The sequence below is a fragment of the Pleurodeles waltl genome, chromosome 4_1 (genome assembly GCF_031143425.1).
Source record: "Pleurodeles waltl isolate 20211129_DDA chromosome 4_1, aPleWal1.hap1.20221129, whole genome shotgun sequence".
Taxonomy (NCBI): Eukaryota; Metazoa; Chordata; class Amphibia; order Caudata; family Salamandridae; genus Pleurodeles; species Pleurodeles waltl.
This window is the reverse complement of record NC_090442.1, coordinates 1016938028-1016964084: the sequence shown is the minus strand read 5'-3', so window position 1 is coordinate 1016964084 and position 26057 is coordinate 1016938028. Positions and strand designations below refer to the sequence as shown.

General features: G+C 43.8%; 1 protein-coding gene across 8 annotated transcripts in view; it reads right to left on the bottom strand.

The window, feature by feature from the left end:
• The window catches only part of CADPS2 (calcium dependent secretion activator 2), a 1861089-nt gene that overhangs the window by 717491 nt on the left and 1117541 nt on the right, over positions 1-26057 (bottom strand). The gene's annotated exons all lie outside the window — the stretch shown is intronic.

The window sequence follows — 26057 nt, the reverse complement described above, 5'->3', positions numbered from 1 at the left end:
CATGCAAACTAAGGAAATACACTAATTTACAAGGACACTCATTGGCGTGTTTATCAAATAAAGTGTGTACATGCACCTTTCACAATTTGCGAATTTTGCCTGTTTATCATTCTAAAATGAGAAATTTAGTTTGAAGACTTTACTATGTAAAACCCCCCTGCATTGTGTTTAGGACCAATAAACAAAGCACTTTTGTATGGTACAGTATTGGAGGTTGAAAGTGTTTGTTTATGAAGATATTCAGCTCTGTTCCTTTGGTCCTAAGGTGAAGTTTGGGCAAATTCAGGAGCTTGTATGTTCAGCTGTAGAGGAACAAAACACGGATATTAGTGCTGATAACTTTGTGCAAGAAATAGTAACGTTGTATGCAGTTTCTAGAGAGAAACTAAACAGTTTGTATTTGTTGTCAGCGCACTCACTACAAAGGCCAAACTTCAAATGATGATGTGTTTCTGAAAAGTGAGCAGGAAAACAGAGAAAAATGGTGAGAATTTGCAGTCTACTTATTTGTGGAAGAACATTTTGATTTGTCAACACGTCAGATCATATGCAAGTACTGCTATGATAAATTGAGGACAATAAAATGCCTGCCAAACCAGAACATAATAGGTTAGAGTTGGTTCAAATTTTGGACAAACTTCAACATCTGTTTGTGAATCAATATAGGTACAATCTATAAACCTTTTTCAAGCTATAGTTCAAATGGAACCAAAGACTGGGAAACTGATACCCACTGAGCTACAGAAAGGCCTTAAGGGTAGAGTAGTGTATTTACCTTTAGATTGTAAACATAATATTGAAACTGTGGCTGTAGAGAGAAATCTGGAAGAACCACTTGCTATTCTAGTGAATGGTATTCCCACAAACAATAAAGGAAATCTATCAGGAAGTAGAGGATGTGAATAAGGTGAAGAAAGCTACATACTATCTGAAACAGAATGTGTATTACAAAGATGTAGATACTCTTGCACACGGCAGTTGCATGGAAGACAACATTTTTGCTTTAAGTGGATAGATTGAAAAAGTGGATAAAAGTAGATATGAAGAACTATATGAACACTATATGAGCACTACAGCATCCATCCACTGCATTCTAAAGAAATCGTGGGAGATGCTATTGAACTGTACCAGATGAAACAAGCAAAAGGAGTTTCAATGTGTGTGTGGGAGAAACGTTTGGAGGCTTGATGTTTTCTACAACTGTTTCCAACTGGTGTAGATGGACAGTATGATGAGTGTTCTGTGCGAATAACAGCAGCAGAGTATAGGTCAACAAGATTATATTCAGAGGACAAAGTATTCCATCTCCTATTTGAAAGTGATTTGTCTGGACTATCATATGCTGTTGATTATATACTTAAAACAGGAGTTAATCTATAAAATATATCTGTAAAATTCATGGAAAAGATGAGAAGTTGGAGTAAAATGTGATAAATTTGATACCATGCTAACATGGGACCAATGAGTATTGGTATTGTCGTCATGGTGACCTGAAGTGTATGTTGCGAAATTTAGGTGCATCAACTTGATTTGTGACCCTGACTTGTGCAAAGTATGCATAGGATAACTTACATGACTCCCTGAGAGAAGCAAACTATAACATCAAGGATTTCAAATTAAAGACAGCAGGAGAACTTTGCTCTTTGGGTGCTGCAAATGTTTTTAGGTATTTAACCACAGATTTCATGCCATGCTCTTCTTCACCTGCACAAAAATAAGATCCACCTCTTGGAGAAGTTACTGATTTCTTTTGGTGTAAAGAGTACCAAGGAAGAGGTATTCCTCATATTCATATGCTAATGTGGATAAAAGATGCATTAAAATTTGGAACAGACGCAGATGAGTCTACACTGTCTTTCACAGAACAGCATGTTACATGTAGCATCCCAAAATACAGTGAGGTAAAAGGCCCAAAAGTACAAATTCTGTGTTTTCAATCACGTAGCTGTGGCAACTACTGTCGGCAGAAATACAGAGCAAAAGGAAAATTTTACACAAAGTGTTGTTTTGGATTTCCCAGACCTGTTGTTTCAGAAAGAGGAGTCAACAGTTTTTTATCGGCAAAGAGACATGCACTTACTCACAAATCACCCAAAAGATATTGCAACCTGAGGAGAACAAAGGCTTCAAAATATATTAATAACTACAATCCTATCATTCTGAAATTGTGGAATGCCAATAATGATATTCAGTTTGTTGTAGACAATGCTATAATTGTTGCTCGCTACGTGACATCATACACAACAAAATCTGAGAAGACGGAGATGGAAGATAGGTGGGCAGAAATTTCTGCTGAAAAATCTCTAACAAAGAAATTGTACAGCTTCAGTTTAAAGATGCTTTCATGCAGAGAAATTGGATTCGATAAGTGCTGTGATCGGTTGAGTTCAGCTAGCATATACTCTAAGTCAAGAAGAATTGTTTGGGTAAGTCTAGGTCGAGCATCCATGTGAAACAAAATATTGAAATATTTTTCAGAAATCCAATACCTTGCAGAATTTGACCCAGAAAATACAGACATTGTCAAAACAAAGATGTTGGACACGTACCTGTCCAAAAAGGAGTCTGCATATTGGAAATTCCTGTCTTTATGAAATACTTCAAAACTACAGCTATAGAAATAATTTAACAGAAAATATAGATGAAAGTAAATTTGCAGTAGATGATTGTGATGGTTGTTTGGTACAACACAGTAAAGGCAGTCTAACCATAGAAAACTGAGTTACCAGACTACTGACAATAAAATATTTTTTTTCTATTTGGTATACTGAACAGAATTACTAGAAGAGTTCGACTGCTATGAAGACTCTTTCAATGCTGCAAAGGATAGCATTTGGTGTTCAGTATTTCCTAACTATTTGAAAATGATAAATGATGAAATTGAACAGGAAGAAATAATTGCTGCTGAGATAGCTAAGAAGAGTTCACAAAGCAGCCAAAGTTCAGGTCGTCTAAGTGAAGATCCACCTGGACAGCCAACACTTGAAAATGAAGCTGCTTTTGCAATGAATGAGGTAGAGACTGCAATGGAACGAGCAAGACAGGAAGCAGTTGATTTGGAAGACTTAGATGGGCAACTAAATGGTGAGCAAATACAAATATATATGGAGGTGAAAGCCAGAGTTGGGCATGGATTGCTCAATGACAAGAAAGAAAGTGCATGCACAGCATTTAAGTCTATACTGTTTTACGTCAGTGGGCAAGATGGCGCAGATAAAAAAAATGTAATGCAAGTTCTCATTGCCTTCCTACATAACACATACAGAGTGTAATTTGTCATGTATATTTACTGCACCTACTGGATTAGCTACACACAATGTTAAAGGAATTACTTTACATTGACTTTTGATGCTGCCTGTGGAACATGACAAAAAACTGGAACACCAAAAGTTATCCGGTGATGCTTCCTGTAAAATGTCAAGAGTGTTAAAATACGTTAAAGCTTTTAATCATGGATGAGGTGAGCATGGTCTCAAACTTAATGTTTGCTTTTGTAAATGTGAGAATGCAACACATTGCAAGAACAAACTATGATGTCCTATTTGGAGGAAAACACTTGTTTTCGGAGATCTACTGCAACTTACACCTGTCAAAGTTCATCCTGTGTTTAAAGAACTGCTCCATGGGGAAATCTGAAATACTTTGGGAAGCACTGGAAATGTAAATAGTGGGTTAAACTTCCAATACAAAGAAGAATTACTTAGGAATATGCGACAACCATCTAACATTGAATATGGAAATATTCTTGATGATATCAGAGTAGGCTTTCTTTCAAAAGAGGTAAGGTGTCTGCTAAAAAGTCGGCTTGTTAAAAAAACTGTTTCATCAAACAAGACAGCAGCAGATCTAATGTTCACTTTCATACAAGACAGGAAACCAACTGTGTGCCTAATGCCTATACTGGAGGAGTGTGCCTCTTTCAACAAAGAATTGCTGGTTGTGGAGAAATTAGAAATATTGAAACTTACAGCAACAGACAAAATGAAACACCAGAGTGTGACAGTATTCCTAAATGAAAAATTACAAGCAAAACTGGATTCACTGGACAAATCTGTTTCACGAGCTGCTGGATTGGAGAAATGTTTAAGTGTTTGCAAGAACGGTTGTGTAATTATGCGTCAAAATTTAAATGCTGAGGAAGGATTAGTTAATGGTGCATGAACTTTTGTAGTAGGATGGTGCATGATCTTTCGTAGTAGGAATGAGGTAATTGCCTAGTGATTACATTTGATCAGATAGATAGTGTAAAGCACAGTGGAAGATCAACTGTCCGTTTTTTGCTAGTGAAAGACTTATATGTTCAATGGAAATGGTTTCCAGTTTCTTTAGCGCAGGCTCTTACTATTCATACATTTCAAGGCTTAAGTGTAGATGCAGCATTTGTTACTATTAGTAGTACAATGTTTAAGGAATGTATGTCATAGGTAGCCTTCTCTCGGGTTAGGACATTATCTGCTTTGTATCTACTTGCCTTTGATGACAGAAAGGTAAATGCAGGCCCAGATTGTGTAAAAGAATACAACCAATTAACAAATATTTATGCTCCTCATTTAGGACAGTATCCAGTTTCTGAAAAACACAGCATCTGTCCAAAGCAGAAACTTTCAAAGCAGTATAGTTGTGTTGGAAAAAAAGAAAGGGACAAAGGAGGTTGTTAAGAAACCAACATTTTACATAAGGGAGAAATTGTTGGTTACTATTGTCAACCCCCTCCGGTGTCAAATGCTATGCTAATGTTGTTCTAAACATACTGTGTGTATTACCTCATGTTGTATAAGCAATAGAACAGAAGCAACAAAAGGCATTGTCTTCTGGACTGTGTGCTTTGTTGCAATGTTTATGTAGTGATAGAACTACAACACATTGTGCAGCTACAATCAAAACCTTGTTGATGTATGTACTAGATGTATACAATTTACATGAAACATTGAAGAGGTAATGGTTGGTGTTCTAGGAGAAGTAGAAATAGCTATTGATGACTTATTTGGACTTAGTTACGCAAAGAGCCATGATTGTGAAGATTGCTCATACGCATCAAGTAAAGAAATAGATTCGGAACTTTTCATTTATTTAACATTACCAGATTGTAAAACAGTGAGTTTTGACAAATTGTTCACATACTCTATACAAAACAATACATGTCCAAATTGTCAAACAAATCGTGTCCTGAAATTACATTTATGAAGATGTGGCAATTGTATTATTTTAATGCTACAACAATGTAGAGCAGATGGCAGTAAACTGGAAACTGAGATTACAAACTTTAAAACTGGACAAATATCCATTTCTGAAAAAACAAAAAAATACTATTGCTATTATATTCCATGAAGGAGTTAGTGTTACATCTGGTCACTATATTGTCTTTCTAAAAAGTAAAAGTGGATAGACAGAATGTAATGATAGAAACCTAAAATTCAAGCAAAGATTGCCTTGTATGCTACTAAATTTGTATATTTTGTTTTTAGAACCAAAGTTTCAAGGAGGATTATAGATGTAAAAGTGATTTGGTTTAGTTGTACTGGATACATTATCAGTATGCATGACATCTTAATGTCTACCATGGGTGGTGGCTTAATAAGGCTTTCCATATGCTGGTGTGCCTTATAGATCTATTGGTAGTTCAAACAATGAAGCTCTCATTTTTAATATAGTTTATTTTTCAATTAGTAGAGCAAGTATGGGAAACACTATTGTTTAAAGTTTTGTAGTGAGTGCAATGCACAATGTTGCTTAATACCAGTTACTGTGTGCAATTTCTTTTTCTACAGTCTATATGATTGTTTTTTTCCCATTGTTCAAGGATGATTCGTTATACAGTACATTTATGGTGTAAGTGTATAGAACATGAGAACAGCAAAAAAAGGAAAATTAAATGCTTACTTTTATTGTAAAATAGCATTATAGCATAAGAAATGTATAGTAATGTGTTTGTATTTTGAAGTTATGCATTGTTGAATTTGTAACCTTTTGTAATTTTATAAGTTGTAATACTAATTCATATTTGAGTTTTTTTTCTTGTATACAGATCATTGGCACCATCAATTGGTGTAATGTACTTTACTAATTAGTTATTTCAGTGTTGTGGTATAACATTACAAGGGTACATACTCAGCCACACACAAATACAACCAATCACATACCCACCACACACCAGTACAGCCACTTACACACCACGCAAACAATGAAACAGCTTCTTAAACACCCATGCACACAATGATTTAGCCAATGACACACCCAGCCACACACTGATACAGCCTCTGACACACACACAGGTACACCAATACAGACACTGACACACCCAGGCACACACCGATACAGCCACAGACCCACCCAGGCATAAACCGATACAGACACTGACACACCCAGACAAACACTGATACAAGCACTGACACACCCAGTTACACCGATATAGCCACTCACACACCCAGCCTCACACTAGTACAGCCCCTCACATACCCAGCCATACACCTGAACAGGCACTCACTTAGACACAGATACACCCATTCACATATCTACCCACACACTAGTACAGCCACTCAGAAACACAACACCACACTAATACAGCCACATTCACACCCAGTAATACACCGATACAGCCACTCACACACCTAGCGACACACTGATACACCCACCACAAACCCAGAGTCACACAAACACAGCGACTTTCACACCCAGCCATACACCGATAAAGCCTCTCAAATAGCCAGACAAACACCGATACAACCACTGACACACTCAACTACACACCGGTACAGCACATGACACACCCAGGAAAACACCAATGCAGCCTCTCAAATAACCATGCACACACCGATACAGGCACTAACACACGTAGTCACACACACAGACAGCCACTCACACATCCAGTCCTATACCAGTACAGCCACTCACACCCAGCCACATACCTAGAGGCACTCACACACATACGTATTCACTGATACACCCACTCACACACTAGTGCAACCACTCAAACACAGCTACACACTTATACTACAGCCACTATCATAGTCAGCAATACACCGATACACCTAGCCACACACTGATACAGCCACTCAGAAACACAGCAATACAGTAATAAAGCCACTATCACACCCAGCCATACACCAATACAGCCAATCACACACCTAGCCACACACTGATACAGCCACACATGCTGTCAGGCTTAAACCGATACAGTCACTCACACACCCAGCTACACACAGATATAGCCATACACCCACCCACCAATACTCTAGTACAGCCACTCACACACCCGGCCATACATCTATACAGACAGTCACACATGCACTTAGACACTGATACACCCACCCACTCACACACCATCCACCCACCAACACACTAATACAGCCATCAAACACTGAGACATACATTGATGCAGCCAGTGACACATGCAGGCATACACCAATACAGCCTATCACACACCGAGCAAAACACCAATACAGACACTGACACACCCATTCATACAGCAATACAGGTACTTATACACTGATAGAATCACTCACTGACTCATTTGCCTATGGACACAGCCATACAGCAGCTCACAGCTAGCCACAGATGGATACAGCCACTACAAAAAACCAAAGAACTCATCAGTGATGTCACTGACCATGTCATGAGTGATGTAATATGTGAGGTCATGGGCTGCATGTCAGAGGCATTTTAAACACTGAATTTATATGGTTTTGTATGGGTAAAACTTCAACCTAATTTATAAAGTCATTGTAACCTTTGTTTTTTTCAGTGATAAAATATATATATGCAAAGTTTTCTAATCAATAATGGTATTACAAAGGTTGCAGTGATATTATCAATAATGTCATAGAAGTTGTCATTACTGATGTAATATGCAAAGTAAGTAGAAAGAGTTATAGTGACCTTAGAGAGCAAGTTATATTGTATTGGAATAACTATAACTATAATTTCAGTTTTGTGCATAAAATCTGACCCTAACTATAACGTTCATCTAACCTTTGTTTTTTTTGTGAATTTCAAAGGTTTTTAATTCTATTTCCTAGCTATGACATCCCTGTAACCTTTGCTTTTTTCAGTGAATTTCTACGTTTTTTTATCGTTAAGTAATATTAAATTACGAAACGTTAATCCAACCCTCGCCACGAGTCGCCTTCGGCTGTGTGCGGTGGCTGTTGGCCGTGCTGCCTGGCCTGCTGCCAGACCCTGCAACCAACACCACGTAGGCATTCAACCTCACAGTATGCATGGCATTCAGCTGTGCTTGGTGCAGGTTGGCAGCAGGGTCGGACCTGTAGCCAGACCCTGCAACCAACCACGTGCCACGCATGTCCTTCGGTCGTGTGTGGTAGGGGTTGGCCAGTTGTTTTTCAACATGTAACTGCAGAGAAATCACCCTTACTTTGCCTTAAATAAGTTAGAAGAATATGTCCTCAACAGAAGTGGAGCTTCAACTGGGACAGCTGTTATGTTTATATGTGTAAGTGCTTCCCGTTGAGGTTTAATTTTTGTGAAATGAGCACTGGTGCCAGAATGGATCCTCACCTGCTTATTTATCCAAAAAGAGTCCACAGTTTTGTGCAAAATCTCTACCAACTGGAGTACTTTCTACTGGCTAATTAGTAAGTGTTACCTCATTGGGTACATGTAAAGTGCACAGTCTACTCTACCACTGCGTAAAGGACCACAAGGTAATGCCTTCAATGACCATGTCTGGTGTCATTTTGGGGAATGTCACTGTACCTTGAACATCTTCCTACTGAAATCTGTGCTAACATGAATCTTCATATAGAGAAGATGGTGAGTCTACAATGAGTTGAATCTCCACTAAACAAGGGTACTCCCTCTTAATTACATGAGGAAAGTGCTTCTTTGTTTGGTGGAGATCTGCTCATATTTTTCTGCATCACGAATACTTGTGGGGCCTTTTGGTAAGCTGTCCATCAAGCTGGAAAAATGCAGGAGGACCAATGCATACCACTAACCTCTATGGGTTGGGGTCAAATGTACGGAGCTTTGAGGTCATTTTGCACATTTGCATATTTGTGGTAATAAAAAGGATTGGGGATGGACTCTGCTCTCAACAGAAGGGCATTGGAGAGATCCCACTCGTTGCAATCACCACAGAAGAGATTCAGATCCAATGGTGTATAAGTATCAGTAACAGACTGTATCTAGACCGAGGGAGGGGGACCTCAATTCCCCACGATCCTATTGCTTGTGCATGCGGGAAGCAATAAGAAATGCTTTTCCCTGCGTGAGGGAGCAATTCTTTCATTTGAGTTCCTGTGTTGTAAACAGATGAAAAATTGGCTCTCAGCGAGCTGGAGCAGTTTTCCTGCCCTCCCCTGCTGGAAGCGGACTTACAGTTTGCTCTCCCGCAACAGGAACTGTCAAAGCTCATGCCAAGTAACAGCAAACTATTATGTCCCGAGGGTGGGCACAGGGAGCCGGTTCTGGAGGTGGCTTTCCCCAGGGTCATGAAGAGTTCCAGAAGGGGTGCGGTGCCCCCTACTTTCTTTTTTAGGGTCAGCCCCAGGGAGGTGGTGGTCCCCTGGGATTATTATGGCCCAGGAGGGGGCCGTGCAGCCCTTCTTTATTTGGTATTGCTGGCCCCAGGGAGGTGGTGGTGGTCCCAGGTGCAACATGGGGCAGAGGAGGGGGATCTGGGCAGCCTCCTTCCAATATATTTAATTAAGTCCCGGGGAGGTGGGTAAATGCTGCTTTTAGACTTTGCCTGTGGCTTCTATACTCTGCTGGGGTGGGACTACATCCCCAGCAGGCTTTGTGGTCAGCACCTGTGGCCCAGCAGGAAGAGGTTGACGCTATAAAAGTGCTCTTCAGCACAGCCCTGAGATGGTCGATTAAATCTTTGATAAAACGGTGAGCCACTCTTCCTTCTTTATCTTCTCCAAAAAGGGCAAGAACAAGTTGGCGGAATGCAATGGCCCCCTCCAAAAACCACTACATAAACCTACAAGTATTGACACCATGCTGGAGTGCGCAACTGGGGCTGTGTCTAATAAAACTGCCTGAACAAAACATAGATTATCCCTGGGGTATGGGAGCAGCCTTGACAATGCAATAAATGGCTTTGGTGCAGCACAAATTAACAGCCCCAAGCAGGAGTCCCATGCCAAGAGAGTAAGGGAACTAGAGTCACCGGTTAGTCCGCCACACAAGGAATTGCAACTGTTACAACAAGTTCTGATACTTCTTGTGCCCCCTTGAGGCCCTGCAGCCCCCATCGAACAAGAAAATAAACAGAAAAAATAATGCGCCCATGTCCCATGGGTGAAAGTCGCAGCCAGGTCAAATAACAGCGGGGGGTCAAGTCTATCAATCACAGGCAATGTTAACATAGAGGATATCTATCATAGATTTTCAATTGCTTTGGAAATTCAACTAAATTCAATAAAAAAACCTTGAGGCAATTGAAACTTACATACCGACCGTGCTCAAGCCCTGTAGCCATGCCAGGGCAAACTGCACTATGAATCTAGTCGAGCATGCATCCATTGCATCCAATGGGAGGCCATCAATGTGTACTGCAAACCACCCTCGGGCTGTGGTAATCCCCACCCACAATACACAGAGTGTTACAGTAAAGGGCCGCAAGGATCTTTTGGAGAATAACCATGGCCCAGGGGATGCTGGCAACAAATCTCTACTAATCGTAGCTAGCAGTCAGACCCATATGGGTTTACCACACAACAAAGGTAGCCACACAGATGTAAATTTAGGTTCCACGATTTTAAATCTACCACCAGAGGCCAGCCCATATGTTCTGATACTGGCAGAGGTACTGCCTTTGAAACATAATCAGGAGAAGACGTGGGCCATGTTCCACAATAAGGTCACCCACTGGTATGGTGTACATAGGAACTTCAACCATGCAAGAAGCCAAGAAATCATAATTGGTATGGAGGGTTGTTTGTATTGGTTCCTCTAGTAAGAGCATGGCTGGAGACTGCATAGTTAATAATTTTAGGCACCAACAGTGTGGGGAAATGACTGGGCGCCTGTGCATTAGAAGCAACAGTTGGAAACAGGATTGCTACTCTATCCTTGGGTTACTTTTATAAGCCATCCAAGCAAATACTACAATCAAATCCTTCTGACCACCGGTCCCAGCCTTTTTTGGTCTGACATGCAACAATAGGTTTGCAGTTCTATCAGACATCAACAAGGTTGACTGACCAGCAGTGTCAAGGCCACCAGAGAGGGGCTTATTGATTGCAACTGGAAAACACACCTCTAATTAAATGGCGCTGAATCTTATTTCTGAGGATTAATAGTGCCCTCATTCGCAGTCAAACCTGACTGTTCAAGCACTACTTTCGAACCCAATTGCCTGAAAAATGCTATGGCTAGTGAGCTCACATTAGTTCCTAGGTGCCCTGTTGCAGTCCCTGTCTTTCCGACGTTTCCAGCCGAAACGTCTGTGTTGAAAATATTATGTTAGCATATTGCTGGCTTCTGTTCCAAGTTATCATTACCTGATTGGCTTTTATTTATAAAGTCGTATGATATCATATTAGTGACAGAGACTTGGGACTTTAACCCTATAGCCTCCAAAGGTTTCATGTGTTTTAGTCTACCGGCTGTTCCATCTCATGCTGGTTGAGCCTCAGGTGGACTGTCTAGCTGGATTAACTTATTACTTGGGGGCCATGCTGAGATGGTGAAAACCCCTGGAAGCGATTATCTAGCCGTTCCCTACAAGGGGGACTTCACATTATTTTTCATTTTCTTTTATAATGATGACTTCCTTAAAGTGCCCAGTTAAAAATTCCCAAGACTATTCAATTTTATTTCAGCCACTCTGGAGGGTAAATCTCATCAGGGTCAGCAATTGTACCTTTGTTTAGAAGGCGATCCTGATGCTTGAATACCCACCCACAGAGATGGGACAGAGTCTTCAGCCTCCACAAGATCAGATGAGAGAGGCAAAGAGTTGGAGGCCTTCCTTGATTCGTATGACTTGCATAAAGCTTTGTAGGGAGATGAGTTTGGTACACCTGAGCTGCCCACTTATAGGGGAAGCAATGCTTCTACAGTTATCAATTATATTTTCAGCTCCAGTAATCTAATGAATCTATTGTTACATGGCACAATCATCAGCAGAAATTTCGGCAATCATATCCCGATCTAAATAACCCTAGAAGTGCCTCCAAGGGAGACCCCACAAGCCACAAGGGAGACCCCAAAAGGCACACCACGGTCAATCTTAGACTCCGCTGAAACTGCCTAACCCACTAAAATTTCTCCATAAAGTGCTAAATAAGAACATGCAGCTAGTTATGGGATGCCTAATGAAAGACATTGACAAAGGGGCGATTGTCAACTCTTTTACAGCACCCTGTGATAGCATTAGACAGTCTCTTTCTGTACGTATCAAATCAGCGCTTCAGGCCCCACGCTGGTTTGATCAGGAATGCACACTGAAAAAAAATTATTTCGTGCAGAGCTCTGAATACGTGCCTCCACGAACAGGCCCTTGTGGTGACCCAGGGGAAGCACTATAAGCTTGTTACTAGTAAGAGAGGGAAGGCGGCTATCACTCACCAGTGGGGTGTACCGGCACATACCGCCCAGACTAAAGATAGTAAGATCTTTCGGAAGGCTGCAACATGCATGTGATTCTTAAATGAGGGTGGCACATCCATCAGTTGTCATATAAGCCGGGGGTAGATTGGGTGGCTCATTTCGAGAAAATCTATGGAGACAGTGAGTCCACTTGTGTTCAGTTTTCTTTGTGGGATTATTCATCTTTTCCACCAGTTTTCCTGCAGGAAGTCATGGTTGTCAGTCACGGGGGGAAAGCACCAGGGCCAGATGGTGTCTCTATCAATATAATTAAGTGTAACGGAATACTGAAGTGGGTTAACCAAAAAGTTATTTTAAGTGCATGTCACTGTGGTTTTTGTAGTGGTATAGGAACGGTAGAGCAATGTCTCAACCTTTACTTGATTATTGGGAAATATACCATGGCAAAACAGTCCACATTACACGTTGGCCTTATAGTCTGTTCAATTGTATTCCACTGTGTTAATCAGGTGAAGCTGTGGCAACTCCTTCATATGCTAGGAATGGATCAGGCACTTGTACACCTACTGGTTTCCCTGCACACAGACACAAAGGCTGTGTTACATTTGGCAGTATGGGGGAAGTGTCAGATTCATTCAGTAATGGAGGGGGGTTCGCCAGGGCTGAGTGCTGGCTCTGTATCTGTTTCTGTTGTGTATTAATGATCTTAGCAGAGAGCTTATCAAGTGCACCCATGACTTACCAATGATAAATGGTTTCCCCTTCCCTGCTCTACTTTATGCGTATAATGCACTACTAATAGCTTGTACCCTAAAGCCCTGCGCTCAATAGTCGACTCCTTCATAGATTTTATGGCAAAACTTGACCTGTTGACTATCTCTGCAAAATCTTTTAGAATGACATGTGATCCGAAGCATGGGCAACTTCCATTTATTTCAGGGGATTAGATCATTCTATTCAGCACTAGCACCTTCTCCTTCTTGGGGGTCACCTTTAGTTCCACTGGTATATGTAAGTTGGCTCACTTCTGGGCTTACCATTCCCACTCCCCGCACTCTTACCCCTGCTGCAAATTTATTCGGCCCAATGCTTACCAATTGAAACTTATGGGGAAGGAATCTGGGGGAACAGGTGACCCTGTAAATCTTCAGAGGGAAGAAAATTGCTTCTGTCAAAGAATGTTATCAACCCTTTGTATTAACTTCCCATTTTATTTCTCATAAGGAATTGGCCTTAAATTATTTGAGCGAATATATTCGCATTCTTACACCCCTTTTGTAGTTATCCATCTGGCGCACGGAGGAGGCATCCTTAACAAGGAACATAATTTCAAACTGTTTGTCATGTGACATAGGTCTCTCCATCCCTTGGCTGGCATATGTAAGAAAATCCCTGGAAAGGATCGGTTTAACTGACATCTTTGCCGCTACAGCGCCTCATGCTGCCCTTGGTAGGAAGCAAGTACAAGTCCTATTATTAGAGCAAAAACTACAGATTATGGACAGAATGGGGAACAAACCAAACATTCTCCCCCAGTCACAGATCTGGGTTTAATCCATCAGTTTTTTTGTTTGCCATGCCATTCCAGTTTGGATCCAGCCATATGCAAATCAGTCGTGACTCTTTTCCCTATGCCAGGCCAGGTCTTCCCTGGACCGGAAACAAGCATCCTGGGACCGTTTTCAGGGTATCACCCTTCATCAGCCAGGCTAGCTTGAATCCAGTGGCATCGTGAGCCCGGGACCAATGTCTGGGCATGCCCAGGGCACTTGTGGCAACAAAAGAGCAACGGGGAGTTGGTGGTCCCCGGGGGCCATACAGGGCTAAAGAAGGGGTTCTGCGCAGCCCCCCATTATATTAATGAAGCCCTGGGAGTGGGGGCCATGTGCGCCCCCTCTCCAGAAATTATAACTGGCATGCCTCCCTAACCTGACCCACTCATGTGCTAAACTTTAAACAAGCACAGGAGACTGGCTTTGTTTTATTATTATTTTTTTTCCCAGGATCCGTGAATGCTTCACGGCAATGTGTTTTTTTTTTATTGATTTTTGGCCCAGGTGTGGTCCCTTATGCACCTCAGAACCAGGGATAGAGAGTCAGGGTTTTTCTACCCTGCCTCCTTTTCTTTTTTTGTAACTTTATTTTTGGGACTAGGCGGCGTCCCAAAATGGCTGCCAACACTTCCTGGTGTAAGTGTTGGCAGCCACTCCTATATCAGCATGAGCATGTCAGTTCTGCGTCCCTAGATATCTATATTTCTTTTTCCATTGATTACAACAAAACTACTGAACAGATTTACACCAAATCACATAAGGGCTCTTTCTGGACCAAGAGCTATCTTTCTGCTAAATTTGGTGTAATTCCGTCAAGTGGTTCGGGCTGTAGTTCTGTTTATAATCCCTGTGGGAAACTGCACGTGGAAAACACGTTTTGGAGTCGTCCCTTTTTCTAGGCCCTCGCTAGCCTAATAATCCTGAAACTTTCAACACAGCAGTTGAAGCAAATAGCATACTAGTTTTAAAAGTTTTGTGAACATTTGTCAAATGGCACTAAAGTTATTGGCATCACAAAAAATGCTTTTGCTATGGAAACTAGGTGCTAACTATAACTACAGGCAACCATTAGTAGTGTATATGTGTGTGTGTGTGTGTGTATACATACATATATATCCCGTTCTGGAGGAAACACAAGGATCATATATTAAGGGACTTGCGACCCCTTCCCAGTCTGCCGTACGGGCGCAGATCTGCAGTTCTGCGTGCAACAATAAAACGATAATTATATATATATCTGCCTCAGTGCACTTGACAGAGTAAAAAAAAACAGCAGCATCAGTCCAAAAAGGTGGGGTGAACATGCAAAAAGAGGTATTTCCTTACTTCTACTCTATATAACTCCAAAAATGTACCATCTCTCGATGGGTTCTGCTTTGCATCAAGATGTGCTACCTTTGGCAGAGAAGCAACCCCCTGAGGGCAACTGCTGCTTCCACTGTGTTAGCACGTGGAGTTCCTGTCCTGGATATCTGCCAGGCATCTACGTGGGCGTCCTTGCACACGTTTACTAAACATTACTGCCTGGACAGTGAGGTCCGCCGGGATGGCTACTTTGGTTGTTCGGTCCTACAGGACTTTCTAGTATGATCTTGGTTCACAGCTCACCTCCGAGGATGGCACTGCTTGGGTATCTATTCTAAGGTAAGGAATCTACAACTAGAAGTCTCTATCAGATGTACAAGATACTTACCTTTGGTAACTATATATCTGGTAGAGACATATTCTGGTTGCAGATTTCTTATCGAAGGCTTGCAAACTGATTTCGAGGGATAGGGCTTCCCCATTCGGGGCCTTAGCTCTGACGCACCAATTTCAGTGTTCTTCGTGGCTCTGCGCTTTGGCGTGGAAAGTCGTGAAAAGAAACTGACATCACTGTGCTGAGGCGGCGTCTATGTACTACTCCTGACGTCATCACGGCGACTATGACACCAACGACACCTGCGGAGTCGACCGACGCCACCAACCAAAGCGCAAGGGTATTGCTCAAAGGAAAAATCTCCGGATCCAGTCTAACCCCTATGGGAAAATTCTGCAACTGTAAGTCTCTATCAGATAAGAGAGTGTAATGAGGTCCGCTACTTATAATAATTTAACACAATGCTGTTCCCCTCTGTGTGTTTATGTATTTATAGTTAGTTAGATTAGAGTTTCTATAGAAGGAGCGTTCTTTTGTTTTGCTATTAATTTTGGGGCCTTTTGAAGAAGATTCACAAAACTTTAAAAAAATAAACAAAGCACAGCTCCTTCCTGAAAAGTTTCAGGTTGATCTGTCAAGTTGGTAAAGAGAAATAGTGGGGGTTGCAGAATGTGTTTTTCCCATGCAATTTCTTTTATGGATTTTTTGAAGCATTTTTTAAAAAACTAACAGAATTACACAGAATTTGGCAGAAAGCTTGATTTTTTTTCCTGTTGGCCCCTTTGATATTGAGAGACCAGTATTGTGGTATGGAGCAATCTGATTGGCTGCCTGCAACATCGACAGAAGTTGATGTTCTGAAGGTAAGAAAAAAATAAGCATGAAGGGGGCAGTTTAGGGGTACCCTGGCCCACTGGTCTTTGTGGCGGGGTCCCAAAGGGAAAGGAGGTACTGTGGTACTCCTGCAAGACCCAGTGTGGTCTCCCCAGAGGCACTGCTGAACTCTTTCTTAGTCAAGCATAACCCGCCCATGTGGTTCCATGGGAATACTGAGCAAATAAAACAAAATGAGGTGTAGGTGTCCATGCATTGTTGCGTAACCATGGAGGGTTGGCCAGCAATGGGGAGCTGGCTGCTGAAAACAGCTGGTCACAGACACTGTAGAAAACACTGCAGTACACATGGCCAAAGGCCATTTGTGGCTCAGGTTGGGCACCCGCTGGGAGTTGGAAATAGGCCAGGCCCTGCTGCCAGCACCATGCCTAGTGAGGTACTGTCCGTATATCGGGGTTGGATGCAGAGCCTGGCTGCAGGTATACATACACTGCCAAAGGCCATGCGTAGCAGGGGTTGGCTGCCTGCATACATTCAGAAGGTATGCTCAGTAAGAGAGTTGGGTGAATAGGATGGAAAAATCCAGAGATTCCATGAAAAAAACAAAGGTTACAGTAATGTTATAGTTAGGCCTCGTGAAAATATAATATTTATCATTTTAACACAAAGAATGCACTGAAATCCACCAGTTGAAATTTACTAATTTGGTATTGGTACCTATTTTTGAATTTTTTGGCACCACGGGACCAACAGTCCAGATATAACAACTTTTTCTGAAGGTTAACAACCTCATGCACAACCCGAGCCCCTCTTTAAATGCTTTTTTTTAAATGGCTGAGCGGATTTAGACCAAGTCACAAAAAAAAGCACCCTTACCAAGAAAAGCTCTAACTTTTGCCAAAATTGGTGTAATTCGATTCAGCCATTTTTTCCTGAAACGGAACGTAAAGTTTTCTATGGGAGTAGACGTGGATGAACTTTTCTTTTTTTTTTTTTTTTTTTTTTTTACCTTCGGTCAGAAGATCAGCTGCCTTTCTCTCACTGCACCTCTCTGTAGCTTTCTGCAGTGTAACTCTCCCCAATCCCTTCTAGTGTCTTTGGGGGACTACCGTAAACTGACAGCTCTATAATGAAAAGGCAACCTCAGACAGTCTCTCTCAAACATTTTTGAACTTCCGGTAGAAACAACTTATCTGTTGAGTTCCTTATGGTTCGTCAGATTCATTGCACAATCCAACATTACTCAATCATTTGCTGCATTTCTTCAGTCCTTCAGAGTTCTACTTTATGACTAAGTTGATGGCAAGTGGGTAGAAAAGTGGATGAAAGTCAATGCCCTAAAAGAAGTATAACTAACTTCACAGTTCTGGTTGTTTGGAGGTCCTGCCATCATCTGGCCTTATTCGTAGTGGCCTCTCTTCATAGAGATGACACTGATCAGGCAAAATCAGTGAGAAACATGGCTTCAATTTCTTTTTTTATAGTGAAGCAGCATCGGGATCCTATATAAATAATCTCACCTCGTCGTGCTATGTCTCTTAAGCACATTATAGAAAATGCTTCCTCTGGTGCCAAGGAGATTCGGTAAATTTACATTCCAGACTGAAATTATTTCTTGATTGAACCACAGCTATTTGTGTTAGCCTCCTGAAATAACAAATAAGCAAGGTGAACATTATCTGCACATTGCTGAAAGATAAATTCTTCATCTGAAATACTGTGACACGCTTTGCCATCTTCTACGTTGGCTCCCAGTCTATAAACGTAAACTACAGAGATTTCATTAACAGGGACCTAGATTTCTGCAACAATGTTTTCTTAGACATGCATACTTGAATACCCTTTGCTTCTTTGCTCAACGCCATGTGAAGATATCCAAAAGTCACCAAACAAGAACAGATAGTTGAGTCTTGTCTTTCTGTATATCTAAAACTTGGACTAACACCACCATAGGTCACATGTAATAAAAACCTTCAAAACATTTGTGAGCCCTTACAGATCTGGTTATTTCATTGCTCACCAGCCTAGTGTTCCGTGCCCTTTGTCACTACTCAGAACTGAGATGCCTCTAGGGACTACTGTGTGCTACATAAATGCCAGTCATTGGAATCATCACCATTGTGTACGTTTATCATTGCCAAACCTTACTGAGGCCCCCAGAGATATGGGACTCCACAACCAGCGACAACACAGCTCTCTTGTTTATGAAAGGATATTTCTCATGCTGCTATTTACAAGCCATGCACTGATAAAAAGTCCATGGTGAAACTGCCTAATTTAGAATAAAAATATTCCCTTTTGTTCCTTGAATATTTATTGGTTCTTTTCGAAAAAGACCCACTTACATGTGACCAATGAATAGGTCAAGATAAGATGTGGCACATGAAATATTCCATCATCAAGGCAGGGTGGAGATTTATGTAGATATAGGAGTTGTGCCATTTTGCCACAGTCCTCTCATATACACCTTTCTGAATTGTGCATCATTTGATACTGATCTTTTGCTATTGGTAGAACAATCTTGTGTCCCCCTCCTGGTTACTCCCTGATGCCCTTGCTGGTCGTGCAATGCCCCCTATAAACTTCATCTTGTTATCATCTATGTTTGTTATTTCATTGAAAGCTCATCAATGAAACCTCAATTAACATGTCTTCATTGTTTCCTTTGTACACGTGATCAGCTATTGCAGTGGTAACCTCTACACTTCCTACAAATCCATACTATTTAAAACTACGATCAGCTGAGTACTTTGGGAGAACATCCCCATCTCCTATCAATGCAAAAAGCCCACTGTACATCTGTCTTCAATTCAGCTTGCTCTTCCAACTAAACATAATTGAAGGAAAGTAGTCTGCGTCATTGTAAAGACGTTAGAAATAAAACCTAACATGCTCATTATGAAAGAAATAGTTTAGTATAGTTGAACATTGGACTATGTTGTGCTTGGTTACATGAATTTCTCAGAAATTAGAAGAAAACGTATTCCATCAGAGGAAAACCTAGAACCTTTCGATTACCAAGCAAAAGCAAACCTTCATTTTGTAGGATAATTGCCAGTGGAAACACTACAAATCATGGGCAAAGAGTTGGAGGAATGCATGCATTCTGCAGATTACCAGAAACCCCTGCGGTTTATAGGCCAACAACTGTAGAGGAACTCGTTTTCTAGATTAACAGTCAAGGGGGTAGAAACCGACGCCTCGTTATTTTTGCTGGGAAATTCATTCTCCCCCACCCCCAACACACACACACACACACCGGAAATACTGGGACTTGTAGATTTTAGTACAGTTAGCACTGACAGTTGCATGTTCTGCCCCGTTCCCAGACCAGAGCCTATTGTAGTTAAGTATCGCACCTTGGTGTTGGTTTTCATTATCTGTGATATTTATCTCTCTCTACACCCCCCACCTGCTACTCGTAATGAGACCTGACCCATAGATCTTGCCTGATGTTGCTCTCTTGGACCAATGGTGGTGTTGCTTTGGACAAACGCCCTCACTGTGAAACACGCATTGTATTTATTTGGTGTGTTTATAACAATCACAAACTGAGAAGTAAACTATGTGATGTTGTTAGATTTAAATTTCTCTTTACTTCTTCAGAAGTCTGTACGTCAAACACCTTGAGTCACTCCACCACAGTGTAGGAGGCTGGCCTGGCTTGTAGTGGGTACCAAAGGTACTTACACCTTGTGCCAGGTCCAGTTATCCCTTATTAGTAGAATAGAGGTGTTTGTAGCAGCTTAGGCTGATAGAAGGTAGCTATGGCAAAGCAGCTTAGGCTGAACTAGGAGACATGCAAAGCTCCTACCATACCACTTATATCATATGCACAATATCATAAGAAAACACAATACACAGAGTTACTAAAAATAAAGGTACTTTATTTTTATGACAATATGCCACAAGTATCTCAGTGAGAACCCTCAGTAAGAAGGTAAGTACTATACACAAGTTATATGTACACAAACCAAAAATAGGTAAGTAAGAGTCAGAAAAGTAATGCAAACAGTGTAGAATTACAATAGGTTGCAATAGGCAAGCATTGGTATAGGGGCAACACAAATCATATACTCCAAAAGTGGAAAGTGAATCACGAATGGACCCAAGACCTATGTGAGCTTGTAGAGGGTCACTGGGACTGTAAGAAAACAGTCAGGGTGTCCAAAATACCCCACCCCAAGACCCTGAAACGTAGGAGTAAAGTACACCTACTACCCCAAGAAAGTACACTAGTCGTGATAGGGGGATTCTGCAAGAACAACAAACACCAGCAGTGCATTGACAACGGATTTCCGGTCCCGAGGACGTGCAAGGCAAGGGGACCAAGTCCAATAGTCGCGACAGTGTCCAGGGGGGGCAGGAGCCCAGGAAACCCCGGCTGAAGGTGCAAGGAAGCTGCCTCCGGATGGAAGAAGCTTGGAATTCTGCAAGAAAGAAGAGGACTAGGAACTTCTCCTTTGGAGGAAAGATATCCCACGTTGCAATGAAACTTGCGGAGGTGTTCCCACGCAGAAATACCGCAAACAAGCCTTGCTAGCTGCAAGGGTCGCAGTAGAGGTTTTTGGGTGCTGCTGAGGACCAGGAAGGACCAGGATGTTGCCTTTTGGAGGAGGAGACAGAGGTGGCGCTCAGCAACTCAGAGAGCCTTCACAGAAGCAGGCAGCACCCGCAGAAGTACCCCAACAGGCACTTAGAAGATTAGTGAACCGGAGTCCACGTGAAGTTACAAAAGAGGGTCCTACGACATCGGAGGCCAACTCAGAGGGTTGTGCACTGCAGGATGGAGTGCTGGGGACCCAAAAGTGACAAGGGTGAAACCGTGGCCCTCATTCTCCTGGATCTCTCTGCAGCCTTCGACACGGTCTGCCACCGCACCCTGATAGACCGCCTCTGCAGCGCCGGCATCAGAGGCAAGGCCCTGGAATGGGTCATCTCCTTCCTCTCCGGAAGGACCCAGAGAGTCCGCCTCCCCCCCTTCAGATCCGCAGCCACGGAGATCATCTGCGGCGTACCCCAAGGATCCTCCCTCAGCCCCACCCTATTCAACGTCTACATGACCCCCCTGGCAAACATCGCACGCAAACACGGACTCGACATCATATCCTACGCCGACGACACCCAGCTCATCTTATCCCTCACCAACAACCCCACATCAGCAAGGACCAGACTGCACGACGGCATGAAGGAAGTAGCGACCTGGATGACAGACAGCCGACTGAAACTGAACACAGATAAAACGGAGGTCCTCATCCTCGGCCCTACCCCCTCCGCATGGGACGACTCCTGGTGGCCCCCCGCCCTAGGCAGCACTCCCCAACCGACCAACCACGCACGCAACCTCGGCTTCATCCTGGACTCCTCCCTCTCGATGACCAGACAGGTCAACTCGGTGACCTCAGCGTGCTTCAACACCCTCTGCATGCTCCGCAAGATCTTCCGCTGGATCCCCATCGACACCAGGAAGACCGTCACCCACGCCCTCGTCACCAGCCGCCTGGACTACGGGAACACTCTGTACACCGGCATCACCACCAAGCTGCAGAGGAAACTTCAACGGATCCAGAACGCCGCAGCACGACTCATCCTGGACATACCTCGCCACCACCACATCTCCGGACACCTGAGAAAACTCCATTGGCTCCCGGTCAACAAGAGGATCACCTTCAGACTCCTCACCCACGCACACAAAGCCCTCTACAACCTCGGACCCAAACTCATCAACTCCCGCGTCTCCTTCTACACTCCTCCGCGCACTCTGCGCTCCACCGGTCAGGCCTTGGCAGCCGTTCCCCGCATCCGCAAAACCACCGCCGGAGGAAAATCCTTCTCTTTTCTGGCAGCGAAGACCTGGAACTCCCTGCCCAGTCACCTTCGCGCCATACCCGAACACCTCCCCTTCAGAAGGCAGCTCAAGACCTGGCTCTTCGAGCACTGACCCCCTCCCCCCCAGCGCCTTGAGACCCTTATGGGTGAGTAGCGCGCTTTATAAATGTGATTGATTGATTGATTGATTGATTGATTGACCCAGGCTAGGATGTGCATGAAAGAAATCCTGGAAGAGTGCACAGGAGCCGGAGCAGCTGCAAATCACGCAATACACAGCTTTGCAGTCTAGCGTGGGGAGACAAGGACTTACCTCCACCAAACTTGGACTGAAGAGTCACTGGACTGTGGGAGTCACTTGGACAGAGTTGCTGTGTTCCAGGGACCACGCTCGTCAGGATGAGAGGGGACCCAGAGGACCAGTGATTCTGTCTTTTGCTGCCTGCATTAGCAGGGGGAAGATTCCGTCGACCCACGGGAGATTTCTTCGGAGTTTCTGGTGCAGGGTAAAGGCAGGCTACCCCCAGAGCATGCACCACCTGGAAACAGTCGAGAAAGCCGGCAGGATTAGGTGCTACAATGTTGCTGGTAGTCATCTTGCTACTTTTTTGCGGTTTTGCAGGCGTCCTGGAGCAGTCAGCAGTCGATCCTTGGTGGAAGGTGAAGAGGGAGATGCAGAGGAACTCTGGTGAGCTCTTGCATTCGTTATCTGAAGAATTCCCCAAAGCAGAGACCCTAAATAGCCAGAAAAGGAGGTTTGGCTACCAAGGAAGGAGGATTGGCTACCAAGAGAGGTAAGAGCCTATCAGAAGGAGCCTCTGATGTCACCTGCTGGCACTGGCCACTCAGAGCAGTCCAGTGTGCCCCCAACACCTCTGTTTCCAAGAAGGCAGAGTTCTGGGACACACTGGAGGAGCTCTGGGCACCTCCCCTTGGAGGTACTGGTCAGGGGAGTGGTCACTCCCATTTCCTTTGTCCAGTTTCGCGCCAGAGCAGGGCTGGGGGATCCCTGAACCGGTGTAGACTGGCTTATGCAGAGATGGGCACCATCTGTGCCCATAAAAGCATTTCCAGAGGCTGGGGGAGGCTACTCCTCGCCAGCCCTTCACACCTATTTCCAAAGGGAGAGGGTGTAACACCCTCTCTCCGAGGAAATCCTTTGTTCTGCCTTCCTGGGCCAGGGCTGGACCCCAGGAGGGCAGAAACCTGTCTGAGGGGTTGGCAGCAGCAGCAGCTGCAGTGGGGACCGAGGAAATGCAGTTTGGCAGTACCCGGGTTCTGTGCTAGAGACCCGGGGGATCATGGAATTGTCACCCCAATACCAGAATAGTATTGGGGTGACAATTCCATGATCTTAGACATGTTACATGGCCATGTTCGGAGTTACCATTGTGACGCTGTACATAGGTAGTGACCTGTGTTCAGTGCACGTGTGTAATGGTGTCCCCGCACTCACAAAGTCCGGGGAATTTGCCCTGAACGATGTGGGGGCACCTTGGCTAGTGCCAGGGTGCCCACAAACTAAGTAACTTTGCACCCAACCTTCACCAGGTGAAGGTTAGACATATAGGTGACTTATAAGTTACTTATGTACAGTGGTAAATGGCTGTGAAATAACGTGGACGTTATTTCACGCAGGCTGCAGTGGCAGGCCTGTGTAAGAATTGTCAGAGCTCCCTATGGGTGGCAAAAGAAATGCTGCAGCCCATAGGGATCTCCTTGAACCCCAATACCCTGGGTACCTCAGAGCCATATACAAGGGAATTATATGGGTGTACCAGTATGCCAATGTGAATTGGTAAACTTAGTCACTAGCCTGTAGTGACAAATTTGGAAAGCAAAGAGAGCATAAACACTGAGGCTCTGGTTAGCAGAGCCTCAGTGATACAGTTAGGCACCACACAGGGAACACATACAGGGCACACATTATGAGCACTGGGGCCCTGCGTGGCAGGGTCCCAGTGACACAAGGACTAAAACAACATACATACAGTGAAATATGGGGGTAACATGCCAGGCAAGATGGTACTTTCCTACACACAGGGGTTAATATTCGAACACTACATGTCCCCCTAATGAGCTGCTTCATTTGCTTGTGGCTGACACAGTCAGACCAAAGTTGGATTCAGGTGGGTTTTAGGACAAGTTTTATCTGAATGTACGGGAAGGAGCCAAGCTGAAGTGTCGACACACTCTGGATGATACATTGCATATTTCTACTTTCCCACCGTAGCCGCTTTGCCCCTCACAAAAACCAGCATTGTTGGTTGTTGACATTTACCAGTGCCTTGCTGGTAATAGCTGCAGAGTCTTGCAGGTTACGAATACAAATCCTAGCAGGGCCAAAACAGCTTCCATCCTTCTGAAGACAGTGAATGCACCAGTGTGCAGCCCCCAAGCCAATGCTCAAAACAATGCTCTCTCAACTGTAGGCGTAGGCCCGCATTTGAAGGGAGCTCGAGGGGCCGGAGCAGAAACCCCCTCTGAGGCCTTCAAGAAAAATCGCGCTGGAGTGGGGCGCGCAAACAAAGGGGGGTGGGCAGAAGTGGTCTCCCCTCCTCTCAATCTCCCCCCGACCCTTCCGGGATCCCGGCACAGGGCGGAAGCGGAAAGGGGCAGTAAAACTGGTTGGCCCAATGGGGGCCAAAGCATTATTTGAATTTCCCCCACTGTTCCCCAAGGGCATAGGTGAGGGCTTAAAAGGAGGCTGCCTGGCCCGGAACCCCTCTTCTTTATCTGGGCAGGGACACAAGGAGGACACCCACCCACCCACACCTAACACTTAGTGCCCAGATCGTTGCAGGCTGGGGCAAAGGGTGAAGCGGAAAAGGAGAGCAAAAGGACAACGAAGGCCACACCCAACACAGCGGGGTGGCAGGTCTACTTACCTTGGGATGCCTCCCGGCAGGGTAAGGCAGTCAGGAGAGGTACAGGAAACACGGCACTTGCAGCCAGGGTCTGCCAGAGAGCTGGACACAAGACTAAACAAGGTAGTGAGTTAAGCCTAAAAGAAAATTAGTACCCTCCTACATAAAAAAGGAATTACGCCAACGCTAAGGGGCAAGATACACAAAGGACTAAACGCGAGAGTGGTTTGTGGCGAACTGATTGATGGGCATGTGACATGCAGGTATCGACAATTTATGGGGGTTGTTAATATGCAAAGTGATTTATGACCAAAATATACCAATTTAAGTATAAACCCCTGGGCCTTCAACCTCATGGACGATAACGTGATTTATGACAACTCATGACCTCTATTGCATGTACAGGTGATATGACACAATGAGTTATGGCCCTCATAAAAGCAGGGCAAACATGCTGTAAATCAACGCTAATAAACTGCGGCCAACATTTCCCAAACCAAGAAACCGATTTATGTACTATTTATAAGTATTTGCGGGAATGGGCCATGGGGGGGGGGGGGGGGGGGGTGTTGTCATGTCGACAGCCCAAGCAGGCGTGTGAGAGTTAACAAGCTGACACAAGAATGAAGGCAAGCACAGGAAGCCGTCACTGACCACAGCCCAACTGCGCACGGAGAGATTGGTCGAACTCAGCGGGGGGAAGGATTACTCACACCATGGAGTGCCAGCAGGGATCCTGCGGCTCATTAAAAGAGTCATCTCTGTCCTAGGGCTCCGTGTTATTCCGAGTGCTCTTCTAGCCAGTGAAGTGCCAGC